Source organism: Culex pipiens, unplaced genomic scaffold (genome assembly GCF_016801865.2).
Source record: "Culex pipiens pallens isolate TS unplaced genomic scaffold, TS_CPP_V2 Cpp_Un0063, whole genome shotgun sequence".
NCBI lineage: Eukaryota > Metazoa > Arthropoda > Insecta > Diptera > Culicidae > Culex > Culex pipiens.
In genome coordinates this window covers 9,077-19,384 of record NW_026292880.1, presented here as the reverse complement: position 1 = coordinate 19,384, position 10,308 = coordinate 9,077, and the positions used below count along the sequence as shown (strand labels likewise).

General features: G+C 47.3%; 1 long non-coding RNA gene across 2 annotated transcripts; it reads left to right on the top strand.

Annotated features, from left to right (window-relative positions):
• The first annotated feature begins 2,934 nt into the window (after window positions 1–2,934).
• Window positions 2,935–8,706, top strand: LOC128093773 (uncharacterized). Of its 2 annotated transcripts, none has more exons than XR_008212728.1 (7): window positions 2,935–3,069; window positions 3,787–5,330; window positions 5,399–5,805; window positions 5,888–6,215; window positions 6,277–6,726; window positions 6,783–6,926; window positions 6,994–8,706. It is a non-coding gene; the product is annotated as an uncharacterized LOC128093773 (long non-coding RNA). The 2 variants fall into 2 exon arrangements; XR_008212727.1 differs by having other exon boundaries at window positions 6,990–8,705.
• Window positions 8,707–10,308: the final 1,602 nt, after the last annotated feature.

The window sequence follows — 10,308 nt, the reverse complement described above, 5'->3', positions numbered from 1 at the left end:
GAACCAGGACACGCCTTATGCCCTGGTTGGTCAATTCTGCTGAGATGACGTTTGTCTTGGGAATCGCGTTCAGCGCGGGCCCTTTCGAGCGCTGCGGCCGCCTTCGGCATCCGCGACCCAATGCTCAGTGAAAACTACGGGGCCGATCGGGTCTGATCATCAGGCATGTTGGGACCGGCTCCGGTTGATCTGATCTTGGACGCGTTCTTGCAGCATTTTATCCGTGTTCGATCATTCGGAGGGAATGTCCATGGCCATGGCCGTCACGTTTGACGTTTCCGGATTGCATGAACCTATTTGAAATGGAAAAAAAGATTTTTTTTCTGGTGAAACAAGAAAATGTTACATGTAAATTACCGGCATTTGAAAAAGAATTGGCCAGGAAGGTGGACTGGTTTTAGTTGATCTGGCGCGTTCGTGCAACATTTAATCCGATGCTCCGAGGGACTTTCATGGTGGTGACCATCGAGCATGATCCGTGCAACGTAGTTCCGAGACATTTGCAGAGCCATGATTATTCTGGTTAATTTGGATCTGCACGCGTTCGTGCCGAATCTCACCCGTCGTTCCGAGGACACTTGTAGAGAAGTGAACGTCCATCGAGCCTGATTTGTGCAACGTCGTTCCGAAGGTTACTGCCACGGCCATGGCCGACAATTCCTGATTGCGCCTGGGGTGTGAATTTCAGGAACGTGGAAGGTTTCCGGTTGGTATAGACCTGGACGCGTTCGTGGAGCATCCTACCCGTCGCTCTGAAAGCATTCCTAGGGCCGGAACCATTCTTCGAACTTGTTCCGTGGACGGATTCTGGTTCATTGAAGACCTTCTCCAGCGGCTTCGACGGAGCGGCCAAGTTCCAATTTGCCAGCTGTGCAATTTCCAACCGGGTTCGTTTTCACCGATGCAGGCGTCCTGCCTTGCTGCTCACTCGATAGCCAGGGAGATGCAACGAGGGACGTTTCCTGCCGATGGTGCCAGGGGGCCGGTGCGCAGACCGGTGTTGAAGTGCTGTGAAAATTGATCAAGTTTATTTATGTTTAAAATTATCAGCTGTTAACTCACCACTAGAAAACTGTCCGCCAGTCATCGTTCCATCACTTTCGTGCTCGTTTTCTCCCGAAACATCTCTCCCGTTGCTCCAAGGGCACTCGTGGAACCATGACCGAATATTTTGGAACCGGCAAGTTGGTCGCAACTTGAATGTCCCGTTGGTTCCTGCACGCCAGCGGCTGACACTTTGCTGATATGCTTCTCTTTCTGCGCTATTATATTTATCGAGTTTGCCACAACGGAACATATCGCCTGGTGCGAAACCAGAATCGGCTACCTGGAAGGGGAAAGTTTTTTAGGGTTGGAAAGTTTCAGAAAATGACTGTTTTACCTGTGCTGCGTCAGCACTGATTCCGCTGCCACCGGCTGCTTTTTGGCCATCTCCCAGGTGGTCAAGTTTCGTTTTCTTGGATGAAATGATAAAGTCGCTGAAGTCAAAGTGTGTGCCCTACGTTGAGCGGTAATTTAGAGGTATTCTGCGAAGCCGAGCCTGTGGCGTTCAACGAGTCTCGCCGGAACCACCCAGCTATGCAGCTTCAGGAGATCCTGCTCCGTGGGACAGGGTCCGGCGCGGTGCACTTGATGATGAACTACATCTGGGCGTAACCCACCAGCAAGTCAGGTTCCAATTTCTCCTCGATCAACGAAATGGCACGCGACCGACGGATGGGTTGCTTCCCGTTCGTCTTTCTTCAGTTTCTCGACCGCTTTGTTTACAAACTGCCAGAGAATCGGTTCCGCCGGACAAACGTGGATGCTGGATCTGTTGGCAATTGTACTTCTGCATTTCTAGACTTGATAGCAGGTCACTTCAGGCGGTTTGACCGGCTTTCCGATACCGGCCGTGGCCATGTTGTCGCGCACGTTCTCCACAAGGTTGGCCATCGAGCGACGGTTTGATTACTATCTTTGGCGCACACTGCTGCTTCTCCTTTTTTTGAACTTGCAGATTCTCGGCCGATACAGGAAACGGCGTGTGCGGGTATGCACTATAGTTCTGGCGCTCGGGTGTGGTCAGCTCGATAAAAGGCATGTTATTTTGATAGCTGCTGCTGGCTAGTATTGGCAACCGCCGCCTTGCTTGACGTCATCTCGACGGATTCGATCAACTTTGCGGTGTTCCTGGCCAACAACGTCGGCGAAAATCTCGGAACCGGCGAGTCCAAAATGGAAAGATTATGCAGCTTGCGTATCGGACCAGATCGGACAGATCGGCTTCATGCACGTCCACGACTGTCGTGAGCGGTGCCATACTCCGGGTGGCGGCCGATGACATCCGGGACTTATCCTGCGACGCACAAATAGACAGCTTGTTTGTTCTCCTCGGCCAAAGAGCGAGGTTTTGAGCATGGTAACTGGAAAGAACCTATGTGATAGAATAAAAGAATTATTACACAGAAACTAGCAAATGTTAGAAGAAACTTACCAGAATATTTTTTTTATTTATCACGCCAGGTGGAAGAAACTACTCTTTGGCATACTCTTCACTGATGCCGCGCAGAACGCGCAAAGATTGGTACTCGGATCCTTCGATCGGGAGCAGTTTGTTCCTGGAGTGCTGGAGTGCGGACCGGATCCGGAACAGTCTGTTGGAATCGTTGTTTGTGAGCACGCTCGAGTTTGCGTTCCGGCGATTTTCACAGCGCCATGTGCTGTACTTCCTGCAGCAGATGCATCTGCAAGGACGTCGAAAACTCCGTCGTGGAGGAATGAAGATGCTGATAATTCTGCGCTGTTATCCGTGCGGTTTGTTCTGGAGTCGTTATTGTTGTTCAGGGCTGATGAGCCGGCCGATAAATCCCTAAATTGTCCTGAAGTTTCGAACTGCTTGAGCTCTTTACCGTTGTTGATTCTCCAAGAACAACAGTGGCATGTTCTCACGCACGTCCAGCCCAATGTTGACCAGCGGCCGACAAATTGACGACCTTCTTTCTCACCAAATTTTAAGCTCTTCTCGGTCAACTAAATCGCGGGTTTGCACTCATGTTCCGGCGCACAGGCGTGATCAGTTAGACAAAGGTGTAGCGACCCTCAGTTAATCAGAATATAAATTTAGATTTTTAGTTCGACCAACAGGGAAGAATTTGTCAGAAGTACATTGGTCTTTACAATCAGACGAAGTGCAACATCTTCAGATGCACTCATTAACACATGTTGACACGAGTCAAGTGTCATATTTCTAGGAGCACGTAGGTTAAGATATAAATAAACACAGTAGGAGGATGGAAGGAAAAGCACAAAGCGAAAACAGAAGTGTCATGAACTCTGCCAGAATCCCTGCTGAGAATTTTCGAGCAGAAAGATTTCAAGATCAACGCGGTGTAGTCAAAACGCACGTGGCTGAGCTACTCCCGTAGAGATGAATATTGCGCATGCGTCTTGACTAAAAACGCTTCGGAGTATAAAAGCCTAAGTTAGATTTAGAATCAGGGCAGTTGAAATGGGGTAGTTGAAATTAGGAGAGAGTTGAGAGTGGTAGTTGAAATTAGGAGGGAGTTGAAATTAGGAGAGAGTTGCAGTTGGGAGTTGGAGTTGATTATTTCGGTGTAAGTGCTACGATGCACAGATCCAACCAAAATGCCACGGGGCATATCTTAGAAGCATAGTGAAAACGTTAAAATAAGATTAAGAAAAATCTTAGAATATATATTTTGGAGTGAAAATGGTGTCGTTCTGTGCTAAAGGAATAAAAATGAAAGAAATCCCACTGATATTAGAGACTAAGCTTACACAAAGGTTATGTCATCCTTTGCAGCTTTTCGACGGGTGCATTCAGGCTAGCGGTGGAACACAATCAGCGACTTTGACTTCAACTGCGCTGGTTTTTGCAGTCAGTTCCGCTGCCTTGGTTATGTTCCGGAGTTGGCGGGTGCGGGTTCAGGCGGTGAATGAGCCTGGAGGAGGTTTCCGCCGTTGATCGCGACAAAAAGGGTGTAGCGAAAGTGCACAAGAATCAAGCCAATCGTGCCAAAGACCGCGTCCCGGCGGGGTTCAACTTGAGGACACAATAATCGACGGCCAGCACGCGTCGTCCGGCCTGAAAATGCAATTTTTTAGTAAAAGCTTGTAGCAAATCTAAACAAATAAAGCAAAGTAAAAAATATAAGTTACCTTTCAAATCTACTCTCGATCAACAAGGTGACAATCTGGGAGCGTTTCTTGGCCTGCCGATTTGACAAACAACCCGGAACAATCCCGGAAAAGCCGACCACAAAGCACTCTTTCGCGACAGAGCCAACGTGCACGCCATGTTTTTTTCGTTTGACAGAACTGACGAAAAATTCGCAAACATGAAAGAGCGAGATAGCATGCTTTGCGAAATTTCGGTTAAAATCAAAAGCTTGCTCTCTCTTTCACTCTAACGCGCAGCATACCAGTTCATCGAACTGATCGAAAAACATCGTTGCCTTACAAAACATCGTGGGTTTACGGACTTTCGATCTGGGTCGTGGGTTTACGGACTTTCGATCTGGGCTGTACGTTAGTGTGAAAGAGAAGGCATGATTTGTATTTTCATCGATGTTTCGCTGAGCAGGCTATCTCACTCTTTCGCGATTGCGAAAATTCGGAAGAACTGTCAAACTGCCAAACAACCATCTTGTTTTTGGAAAAGTTTTTTCAAGTCGCGTGCTCTTGGCAAATTCTTAGTTTGGTGAGCTAGGTAATCATTTTATTTCTTAGTTTGTTTGTTTAATTTAAGTTCTTCTGCTTCAAGCCGTGCCAATCTCCTGCTAAAGCAGACAAGTCCGTCCCTGCATCGTTGACCGGAACCTGCCGGCAAGTTGTGACTCCCGGATGGACACGGACCCAGCAATCACGACCCCAGAACAAAACGGGGACGACATGAACCAGCCCTACGAGCCGCACCGGACCTGGTCGACATGTCCACGTTAATCAGTGACGCCAAGCTAACCACCATAATCCCCATTGGACGGTTCCTGTTCCGGCAGCTGCCATCAGTTCCAGTAAGCCATGGGTGAATTTTCCGGCTGCGAAATGTTCCGGCGTGGCCAACCTGCAGAGAACGGTGCTAATTCGTTTGGGTCGTGAGTCCAAGAGCGATAACGGGACCACCACCAAAACTTCGGAAGTTCGCAGCGGAATCGGTGACGTTAAAGAAAATCAACAGGTGCAACGAGCTCAATGAACTTGAATCCGTCCACGAAGATGAATCTGCTACAGGAGATCCAAACCTAGCGCTGTCTAAATTTCTGGTGGGCAATCGGAACGCGGAACAGTTTAGTTTACCTAATCGTGTCCACGAACAACATTTTCAACAGGTGAGTTGGTTTTTGAAGCAAAACATTACATTTGCTTATCTCAGTGTTCTTTTTTCCTCATTTATTAGGCTGATGCCGTCCGGAACCGGCACGAGGCAGGATCTTAACTCTACAAGTTTCCTCATAAAGTCGCTGCACGCACCAGACCCGACAGACGGTTGGCACCCTCATCTAGAGCAACAGGGGCCGTTCCACGTTCCTGGAAATTCACTTCCAGCCGCAATCCGGCGACACTAAGCGAAGCGGCGGTGGCCAACATCAGCCACTGAACTTGGTGCCCGGAAGCGCGCAAAAGTTGCGGAAAAGCGTTAGCCATCGAAAAACTGACCACGGACCACGGAAGGTCGTCAAATCTCGCTGGCCAAAAATCTGCGAGACGTGTGCGACAAAATGGTCTTAGTCGGTGACTTGAGCTGGTCAAATCGAGACATCGAGACAAATTCAATAACCGGAACATGACAATACAGATTCTTAGGTAAGTTTGTATTTTGAGAGAACAAGTTCAAATTAATTTAAAGAATTAATCATAACTGCATTCTTTTCCTCTCTTTTTCTAGAACATCACGACTCCAAGCTTAATTGCTTGTTCGATCTTACTCGGACCAGAATCAGCTGCATCGACACCAAGGTGTGTACCGATATGATTGCCCCGCAACCTTGTCGGTTAGGAAAGATTCGTTTCGACTGCAACGATGTCGTGCGCTTGAAACCACGCTTCCGGACGTAGAAGTGGCCTGATCAGCGTGGTACTTCCGAAGAAGCAAATGCCAGCAAGAACAGTGCAAGTGCAGCTGCTGGCTGAACCGGTGCCGTCCGTGCCGTCGCAATTTCCAGCTTAACGGTCTTCAGCTCGCCCACAGTGGCCGGTTTAAACGAAAGATTCTGGTATGTAAGTTGCATTTACAATATCCCGCAGTAAAATAAACTTTTTTTTGTCTTCAAATAGGTTCATTTCCGTTGTGGATGCTTGGCGCAATCCGGAATTCACACCTAGAACGGCCATGGCTCTACAAATGTCCTCGGAACAGGCTTTAATGACGGTCACGGCTCTGTAGTCGCCGACGGGAACGAAGAAGATGAAAACTCCAGTAACTCAATTGTTACGTAGAGGATGGTACTCACCCGCGTGTAACACCCCCAAATAAGTCCAGCACCAGCTGAAGAAAGTCATCAAACCGTCGCTCGCCGACCAACATTGTAGAGAACGTGCGCGGGAACATGGCCACGGCCGGGGTCGGGAAGCCTAAACGCATCTTCACCGGCAGCTCTTTTTAGTTCCCGCATCAGAGGCAGCAAACGACGACTTGAACGAAAAACAACCGGTTGATACGACCAAAATTCCGCTCATGCACGAGTGGCATGGCATGCTGCGAATGTCACCGGAGGAACGGGAACGGTAAGGAGTTCGAACAGCTCGATTGTTTGGGAAATTTAGGAAATGGTTTCTTTCAGAATTTCAAAGAAGACCCGGAACCTATTACAGATCAACCGGTGGGCTGCCAACTCGTCAACCTTGGCCAGCGGTAACGACTTCCCTGCCTTACTTCCGTAGAATGTCATGGGATGACAATTTTAAGATCAAAATGTATGGTTCTGGTAAGTTTTTTTTGATACATATTTTCTAATTCCAGTGCAACAAACTTTCTTTTATATTTTCAGACAGATTCTTCTCTTTGGCCCTTTAAGTGACATAATACGCACCGGCACAAGTTCACCGCCAATTTCACAAGCACCAGTACCATTATCTACCACAGTTGTACCCCCGCGCATCGTCGGTGGCCGGAGAAAGTAAAAGATTTAAAGCCCGTGGGGGAGGGACAGAGCAACCCGGTCAAAATGTCCACGTTCATCAGTGTTGACAAGTTCATTACCGAAACATACCCATCGGACCATCTCCGGCAGCTGCCATTAGTAGAAACGACACGATCCTGGAGCGCTTGGCCAGTGGCCGCTGGAGACCATTTTCTGGACACCACCGTCTAGTGACCGGACCGGACCACGCAACGTAATCCCGCTTGGAAGGCTCATGAACTTTTCAAACAAAGCCTGGTCCAAGGTCATCAAGTCCCAATAAAGATCACCGGTTCCGATAGATTCGCCGAAGGAACACTTCCGTTAAGTCCAAAACAACGGAACTGGTGTAGTGGAAATCGAACAGCTGGTGGTGACCGGGAGCACCACAAAACTGCGTCGAGATTCGCAAGTTGGAGTCCGGAAACGCCCAGAATCTGTAAAACTGGTCACATCCGCGCGCCAGAACCACAGTGTATACTTGCGAACGCCTGTAAACGCAGGAACAAAAGATGAGCTTCAAGTTTGGCAAGAAGTAGCACCGCCAGGCTAGCCAACAATGTGAAGGAAGTGCGCGAGAATATGGCCAAGGTCGGTGAACCGCCGGAAGGCGGCTTGCTACCACATTTGCACTGTATTCCAAGTTTGGTCGTCAACAAGTTTTCAACACTACTCATTCCGGTGTTGAAGCGTTCCAGAAAGTTCAACCTCCCCATCGTCTAGTTCCTGTCCGTCCGATGGTCAATATGGTGGACATCCTGCTGCTGACCGGTTGCCCCGATACCGGCGAAACGAACCCACTCCAATCCGGCGAACTTAACAAGTCGCTTCCATTTTTTTGGTTCCAACACCAGAGGCAGCAAAAGTAAAACTAAATTCCTTCAAGAATTGAAAAATGTATATTTTTGTCGAATAAAGTGAAAAAACGCGAAAAATAAACTTATTGTTTCAATCAAAACAAATTATGAGTTTGACAGATGACAGAAAAAGAAGAAGAAGAACCTAAAAAGAGAGGTTGATGCGCGTCCGATTTTCCACCTTTACGTCGTTCTTACATCGGCCCCGCATGTAGGCCTCTTGCGATGTTCGAACAACCTTGACAGGTTGACGTTTCGGGTGCAAAATACCTTGATTCGGGTCTGATGCGTGTCTCAAAATCAGGTAGGTCTGATCGTCGTTCTTATGATCAGACCCGATCGGCCACGTATTTCTTACTGGGCATTTTCATGAACGCTTGTACACGATTTTGGGAACTTTTTTTTCTCCGTGTAACTATTTTGACAGCTGGAAACCCAACATACCTTACTAATCTACATACCTGGCCAGTGTGGCACTGATGCCCAGTAGGGTGACAAGAAAAAATGAAAATTTTGGAAAATCTGAAGAGATACCCCCTGGATCGATTCTTTCGGCAATAATAAGTTACTGTGCCAATTTTGAGTCAAATTGGTTAAGGCTAAGCGGTCGCTTTTTATCGTTTAAGTTTATATGGAAAAAATCGCAAAAATGTATGGGGAAAAACATCGCTTCAGGATTTTGGCAGCAGGTGGCGCAGGTCTTGCCCAAAATTGTCCAAGTGTGAGATTCTTGTAGGAAATTTAATTTCCTGCAACTTTGTCGAAGGGTGCAAGAAGATCCGAGTTGATCCTGATTTTTGATGATTTTTCTAGTAAAAAAATAAAAACGCCACCAAGCTTCCCTGCACCGTGCGGTACACGCGGTTCACTCGCACCTCGGGTATGCTTTGCGCCTGCTTTGTTCGGTTTACACCCGTACCCGACTCACACGAACCGGGGGTATTTTGGTTCATCGTACCAGCGCACCACGACACTCTCGGTTTGCCGCGTCGGTTTTGTGTCTGGCACTCACCCATGGCATGAACCCGGTATATGAGCCAAGGTGCTTCACTCGTTACGAGCCGAGGTACGTGCCGTGGTACGCGCTGGCGGTACAAAACGCGTTCAATACCACGACACGTACCACGGCACGCTGTGTTCATGCCATGGGTGAGTGCCAGACACAAAACCGATGGGGCGAGCCGAGAGTGTCGTGGTGCGCTGGTACGATGTACCAAGATACCAATACACAAATGGGTTCAGGCACGTACCGAAGCTAGAAAACCAAACCTGCGGTGTGCGTTGGCAGTGGCGCATGGGAAGCTTGCAGAAAACTATTAAAACGATGTTTTTCTGCATACATTTTTGCGATTTTCCCCATATAAACTTCAACGGTAAAAAGCGACCCCTTAACCTTAACCGATTTGGCTCAAAATTTGCACATTTTTGCCTAAGGAATCGAATCAGAGGGTATCCCTGATGTATTTTTTTTTATTGTCACCCTAATGCCCAGTCAACTCAATCGGAATTTTGAAACGGAATTCAATTCGAATCGTTCACGTATTCCGTTTCAAACGCAACAACCGGCACGTACACGGAACTAGTCCTCAATCAAACGTACCAATAGTGTAATGGTACGTTCGTTTGAGGGCTAATTCCGCACTGAGTGCCGCACTCAGAGCTGTCAAAGTGTTTTTTTAAGAAACTCGCGCTAGTTCCACCCGAGTTTTGCCGCCATCTTGGAACTGAAACTCTAGTGCCGCACTGGCTGTTAAAAACGAACGTACCATAAGTGTGATGGAATGTTCACATTCAAAAGGTTCAATGAAGTTGCTTTAGAGGGGGTTTGGTCAATAGGCAGAAAAACTATCGGCAGAGTACTGAATGGCCGAATGCCAAATAGCAGAAATTTCATTTGGCTTAAAACGATATGGTCTAATAAAAAAATCAAACCATCCACATTAACGACCCCTGGGTCTTTTGTGGTCTCTATTGCATATGGTCTAATATTAACCGTCAAAAAATCATTAATTAGCAGTATTTTAAATGACAGAAAATGTCAATTATCAGAAAATGAAAAAGCCGAAAAATTTAAACGACATAAAAGGTTAGAAGCTAGAAATACTCATGTAGGTAAGTGGCGTTACATCGTGCTGCCATCTGTTTTTTTAGTGCAAAAGTGGAAAAGTCGTCTAGAAATCACGGCTACGTCACACGCCATGGCGGAAGGCAATTATTATTGAAATTGAATGTACCTAAAATGTTTTTTCGTGGAAAGGTAGCTAAGGGGGTCTCTTTTGGATATCTGTGACCTAGATAATATTTCACCTAGGGTTTTTCGATTTTTTGTC